The sequence below is a fragment of the Hyaena hyaena genome, unplaced genomic scaffold, assembly GCF_003009895.1.
Source record: "Hyaena hyaena isolate Hyena2069 unplaced genomic scaffold, ASM300989v1 scaffold_1058, whole genome shotgun sequence".
Taxonomy (NCBI): Eukaryota; Metazoa; Chordata; class Mammalia; order Carnivora; family Hyaenidae; genus Hyaena; species Hyaena hyaena.
The window spans coordinates 11,401-18,600 of record NW_024081692.1 but is presented as its reverse complement, the minus strand read 5'-3'; the positions used below and the strand labels follow the sequence as shown (position 1 = coordinate 18,600).

Below are 7,200 nucleotides of genomic sequence, written 5' to 3'. Positions count from 1 at the left end.
AAAAGTTAGTGACTATACACCAAAATTTTCCCAATGATATCCAATGTCACACTAAAATAACTCAGGAAGCAGTTTAAACTGGTTGGGTTTATTTAGTATAACATGTCTAATAAACTGAAGTGATATCTATATTAAATAGTATAATATTATGTGCTTAGATGCTCTGAACATGTTAAGTAGTTGAGATTACATATTGTTGAAATTCATTCTATAAAATATAACCAAATCGCTTCTGTCCCTTAAAATGGAGGAGACCTAAGAAGATGCAAAAATATAGATTTTATTCATTAATCAAACTTGAGAAATATAAAATAGGAGTTTTAAGATAACAGTTTACGAATATTTATTGAACAACTTCTGAATGTAGCAAATTGGGCTAGATGACCTTGTCTCTCCATCTCTCACATGTTCGATTTTATACATTAGCATGTTGAGTGAGTGTTGAATTCAGGTTTTGAAATTAGCCAAGTGAACACTGGGAAAAATGCATTCTTGGCCTAAACTGTCTTATCTGGTACTGATTATAAAACAAAGATATCTACTGAATTTAACTACTTGGATTCCAAATAGAAAGTCTGAATTAGATGTTTAACAGTTACACATAAGGTATATTTGGGGTCTTTGAAAAACTGTATTTTAAAATGTAAACGTCAAATAACTATCAGTGCATCTATAGGAATTTGGAGAGTATTAAAGACTCACTCTAAGTGGATATAACTTCTCAAGGAATCCCAACTACTTCTTTCTATAAGCCAGTTAAAATAAATATCATCATGTGACTATATCGAACTATTATGATAATATTGTATTTAATTACCTGATGGTTCTTACAGCATAAAGTAAAAATAATTGGATACTATATATGAAGGAGTAGTGTATGGAGTGCATATCCTGTATACAGATGACTAAGAATGGGTACTTAAGGTTAATACTTTTTAACTAATTATAAAAATTAAAATGGAAATGAAGCACTGATATTAAATATTAAATTTTGAGGGGCGCCTGGGTGGCTTAGTCGGTTAAGCGTCTGACTTTCGCTTAGGTCATGATCTCGCGGTTCGTGGGTTCGAGCCCCGCATCGGGCTCTGTGCTGACTTCCAGCTCAGAGCCTGGAGCCTGTTTCAGTCTGTGACTCCCTCTCTCTCTGAACCTCCCCTGCTCACGCTGTCTCTCTCTCTCTCTCCTAGAAATAAAAAAAAATTTTTTTTTGAATCAAAAAAGTAGCTAAGCTAAAGAAATTACTCTATAATTAGCATTATTATATTTTGTTAGATCTTTCTTCCTGGAAACTTTGGGGCCCTAATGGAATCATTTGTGAAGATTTATCAGCTCAAAACCATAAAGCATTGAATAATAATAGGTATAAAGCTTAGTAAAGTTGATGGATATATTTCTTTTTTTTTTTAATTTTTTCATGTTTTTTTAAATTTATTTCTTAGAGAAAGAGACAGTGTGAACAGGGGAGGGTCAGAGAGAGAGGGAGACACATAATCTGAAGACAGGCTCCAGGCTCTGAGCTAGCTGTCAGCATAGAGCCTGACGCGGGACTCGAACCCATGAACCGTGAGATCATGCCATGAGCCGAAGTCGGACGCTTAACTGACTGAGTCCCCCAGGCGCTCCTATTTCTTAAAGGTCTGTATAACTTCATTGTATTAAAATAAATCAGTACTATTCTCAATATTGGGAGTATCTAATAGAATCTAATCCTCTCTCTCGAGTATTAGAAACGATCTAATGAAATAAAAATAGATACCTATAATAGTAAGCCCTGCTTTTCTTCCCCCTTTAACTTTCATTCTGTGATCTTTCCTTAGAAATTGCTGCACCATTATCAGAAAGGATAAAAACAACATAACCTGGGTACTTTGGAAGCCTGATTTTGGAGTCAGGAAGCAGAGATCACTGACCCACTACACTGACTGCAATCTAACTGAAAACAAAAATTAATTTAAGGTGAATTGTCAGGTCACTGGTATGTAAACAATTAAACATTAAATATTTCTTTTTCTTTTTGTTGATGACATTATCTTTCATTCTTTTGAAGAATTCTATCACTGCTCTGCCACAAATTATTCACACAGCTGTGACTGTTACAAAAGGTTCTAAGAAAGCTTGAGGGTAAGAATATAAATGTCTCTGAAGTAGTGCTGACTCACAGCGGCATCTGGATTGTTCTGTTTGTATTATGACTTCCTTTGTCATTAAAGCAACTTTCCTATGAAAAATTACAGACAGAGTTTAATAAATATTTTAAATGCTACTGAGCTTGTCCAATGACTTTTGTCTCTGACATTATTAAAGCCATCAATTTCTCTTTAACTTTGTCCCAAAGCAGTCTTTTTATATTCATGACTTTCACACTGCCTCTTGTCAATATTACAAAACTTTCTGATCACGGTATTGCAGCCTTCATAAAAATGTAGAGGATACAACAAATGTTGGAGGCAAAATATAAATTAACAGCAACATACTTATGGTCATAACATTTGCAATTTTTCTATTGGGTCTTCCTATTTATCCTACAGTCTTGCAACAAATCACAACTTTTTAAGCGATTTTGAAAGGCAGAGCAGTCTATCCTACTTTAACGAACTTAGATCTCTTAGTAATCCTTGCAGTTAGTGGCCCTTTTAAGCCTCAATCTTGAAAAATTTCAAAGCCCTCACTTAAAGAAATGCTTTCTGAAACAAAATAAAACATAATAAAAGCATGCAAAGCAATAGTATGTAATGTTATTTTTTAATCTATGAAAATAAAAACCTAATGAAAAAATTATGTAATGTCTGGTACATGACGGATACTGTTTTTTTTTCTTTAGACTATATTTACTTTCATTTAATATATATTTAAACAATTTTTTAAGAGATCTCAAATTAATTACTTCAGGCAGGAAGTGTGTAGTATATACATTATAGTAACCACTCCACATGCGCACCTGAAAATTTGAATGCTCTAACACTCTATGCTCTAAGGGATATCCAATTTCTCTATGTCTCAGTTTCCCCACTTGTAAAGTTTGAAACACTTCCTAGGATTAAATTGATTAAAAGAAACAAAGTATGACAAGTTGAAATATTAGGTGTCTTAACTCACACACTTTACTTTACAGAAAAGTTTTCAATTAGCAATAATCGCGCCTCGGATAAACCTCATTGGCTACGATACTGCCACTGCGCAAAAGCTACACTTTACTTTACAGAAATCATATTTTTGCCATTACTTGCAGAATGACTAAGACTTAATAGGAAAAATGACAAATATACATAATTTCACTGGTCAATACCAATTGATTGGTAGAAATGGACATTTTGGAGACCTAAATTGTAAGTGGCCAAAACTCATGTATGGGTTCAACAGGATATAAAAGCTACAATTGATCAGCAAAATCTGTCAGACTAGAGAAAGGGAAATGGATGCCAAGACACATTTTGCAAACTTGTTTAATGTTCAAGATACAACATTAGATATAAACTGTAACTCAATACAATATATAACGAGATTTATTCAAAGCTGTAAAATATGTCTGTAAAATATTCAAAACAGGTCAAGTGCATCTTCTAAGATCTTCCTCAATCACATTTGTACCCTATTGGTTACATAACTAGTTAAGTGTATGCATACCCTGTAAAAAGGCTGTTTTTGTGACTGAGAAGTAAGAAAAACAGTGGTATTAGTTAGCACTCTGAAAGATATAGAAAATATATGTTATTCAATATAATATTAAAATGTGTGGCCAAAAAGACAACTTTTCTTAAAGCTATCTATCTACCTAGACTTATCTTCTACCATTTGTATAAGGAATTGTAAGAACTTTAAAAATATGTAGGACCATAAAATATGAAACACTTTGCATCAGACAGGATCACTCAATTTACAGATTTTAGATCACACCCTGGAATTGAATGATTGTGGAAATCTTACTCTAACTCTTCCAGTGCATGGAAAAAAATTATGATGAAATAATGTGATGTCTCTTGAAAATATAAAATGACTTGCAGATGGAGAGGAATACATTTATGGTAATATTGTTGATTCAACTGTTGGTGAAAATCTTCAATAGAGCAGATGATGAAAATTACAAATATAAAATAATTTTGCTCAGGGATTTTCTTATTGCAAACTTCTTTATGTAAAAAGCAGAAAAAAACCCTAAGTTTAGAGCATAAGATTCATCTACAGTTATGTGAACTTAGCTAGTCCATAATTCCATGTCAGAGATACATACTTTTTATTATACATTGAATTCCAGTTTTAGCAATGTGAAGTAATTTCTTAAGAAACGACTTAATTCACCTAGAGCAATTTTTATGCATGCAAACACACTGAGGATTATAAATATAACTTCCTAATTTCAAAATGAGTTTTTTATAGGAATTGTAAATGCAATCTACCTGCAATTAGAGGTAGTCATGTAATACTAACCCATAATATTAATTTACTAAAAATGTACAGATTGTTCATTTGAAAAAAGGCATTCTTGAATAAACCAGCAGCAAGCTTTGTTTTAAACAAACATTATTCTATCTATATTTTAACCAAAATGTATCAAAAAAAATCTTCAAGTTATAAAACTATAAACAAAACTGTAGATTCAAAAGTTGTCATACTAAGCATAATCCTTATTAAACAAAGACAAACATATGACTATTTATTATCAAAACAATTTATTATTTAAGCTTTTCTTTGGTAAATTGACAAGGACATTTTCTAGAATTTGTAATTTTTTTAATCTGCAAAAAAACCTTTCATGGCATATGTAGAAATTTGCTCTCAACAGAGAACTGTGCTGTTTTACTTACGGCATTTGATAATTTTCAGAATATCCCCTAACTCTAAGGACAGTGACATGGGTTTTTCCCTCTAGTCAAAACCTAATGATTTTATCTTATACAAACATGATCAGAATCTATCCCTGCTTCATTTAAATCTATGAACCACATGAAACCAGACCAATCAGAGCTTGAGGTCAAATTTTAGCATGTACAGCCACCTGTAAGTAGAAACTTCATAAGCTATTGAGTCATTTTTTAATCATAACATTAGCATATTAGTAATAATTATCTCAAAGGATTTTTGAGATAAGAAAAAGATATCATGTATGTATAAAAGCCACTTAAAATACTGAAAAATAGAAATTACTTATTCATGTTGGCTCTAATTTTTTTCTCTTTAACTTCTTGGGTTATTGATTTCTTAATATACTGCATAGTATTAAAAACACATAATATAGAAGAGGAATATTAAATATTAATTGCCTCACTCACGGCAAATGTTTGAAATGACCACTTTTAACCTTTCAATGTACTTTAAATTTTACGTCTATCTCTATATAGTGTATATGCACATATTTGTTAGTAGAATAGGAACTTATACTCCATACATTACTTTGGATTTTTTTTTAAATTTTAGATATCTTAGACATATTTAGGTCAATATGTATATATTAGTTTATTGTTTTTAATGGATTAATAATTTTTACCATAAAGATGTATAATAATTTATTCACCAATTTTAATGATGACTTGGGGCTCACAGTTTCACATTATTACAAACACAGTTGAGCATAAAAATCTTTCTTATATCATGGGTAGCTCAGTTGGTTAAGTGGCTGACTCTTGGTTTTGGCTCAGGTCATGATCTGGTGGTTTAGTGAGTTCAATCCCCACTTTGGGCTCTGTGTTGGCAGCAAGGAGCCTGCTTGGGACTCTCTCTCCTCTCTCTGCCCCTCCCCATTCGTGTTGTCTCTTTCTCTCTCAAAATAAATAAATAAACTTAAAAATACATAATTCTTGTACCTACATACTACTGTTGCTTTCAATTTTTCATATTATCTGAATCAAAGAATTGCTACATTAAAAAGTACTGATTGTCAGATGACTATGCTAACATGTAAAAATGCCTTCTCCCAAAACTAACCAATGTATGGGAGGGTCCACTTTCCACAAATTCATCTGAAATGGATGTTATATTGTTTTAATTTGGCAAATGATTCCTCATTTTAAATAAACTGAATTTCATTGATTGCTACTTGAATAAGTTTTCCTATCCTCATTAGCCATTTTGATTCTTTCTATGAATGAGTCTGTTCACAGCTTTTACTCAGTTTTTTTTTTTTTGTCAATATATAGGAATACATATTCAACTAGAGAAACCTACAATAATCCTTTATCCCCTATTTGTGCTGTAAATGTTCTATCTAGTCTATTTTAAATAATTATAAAACATAATATATTTTATTTAAGGTAACCCATGAAAAATCTCTTTTATTACTACTGGATTTCTTGTTTTGCTAAAGAAAAATGCACACATATTGCCATCCTGAGTTAAATAAATATTTTCCTGAACAATAAACACCCTAAATTTATTTTTCTTCTTAACACAATTATATTTATAATTAGATTATAATCTAGTTTATAATCCGATTTGGGGATGAATGTTTAAAATTTTGACATATAGTGTGAAAACACATAATTTTCTTTCAGTCATGTAGATTTTTTTTAATACGTCATTCAAGAATAAAGCAGTATAGTGATCGCTTCGGCAACACATATACTAAAATTGGAACGATACAGAGAAGATTAGCATGGCCCCTGCTCAAGGATGACATGCAAATTCATGAAGCGTTCCATATTTTTTGGATCAAGAAGATGTGGTTTATCTATACCATGGAATACTACATAGCAATGAGAAACAATGAAATCTGGCCACGTGTAGCACATGGGTGGACCTTTAGGGTGTTATGCTTAGCGAAATAAGTCAGGCAGAGAAGGACAAATTTCATATGTTTGCACATATAGGAGGATTAGGAGGAACTTAACTGAGGACCATGGGGGAGAAGAAGGGGGGAAATGGTGGGGGAAAGGGAGAGAGGCAAACCATGAGAGACTCTTGAATGCTGAGAAACAAACTGAGGACTGATGATGTGGGAGGGAGGGGGGAGATGGGCATGGAGGAGGGCACTTGTGGGGATGAGCACTGGGTGTTATATGGAAACCAACTTGACAATAAACTATTTGTAAAAAAAAAAGAAAAGAAAAGAAAAAAATCAAATAAAATTTAGAAAAGAATAAAGCAATACATTCTCAATAATTGGATATCTTTTCTTCATCACACTGTATATTATAATTTTTCAATCACTACATATATTTCCAATGTACATTTTCTGTAATTATTTTATGCATCGTATATACATATATA

At 32.0% G+C, this 7,200-nt stretch overlaps 1 non-coding gene and 1 pseudogene across 1 annotated transcript; one reads left to right on the top strand and one right to left on the bottom strand.

The window, feature by feature from the left end:
• Positions 1 to 3,016: 3,016 nt before the first annotated feature.
• Positions 3,017 to 3,185, bottom strand: LOC120223888 (annotated as a pseudogene).
• A 3,346-nt stretch (positions 3,186 to 6,531) lies between these two features.
• Positions 6,532 to 6,638, top strand: LOC120223889. Its single transcript, XR_005526396.1, has one exon. It is a non-coding gene; the product is annotated as a U6 spliceosomal RNA (small nuclear RNA).
• The last annotated feature ends 562 nt before the right edge of the window (positions 6,639 to 7,200 follow it).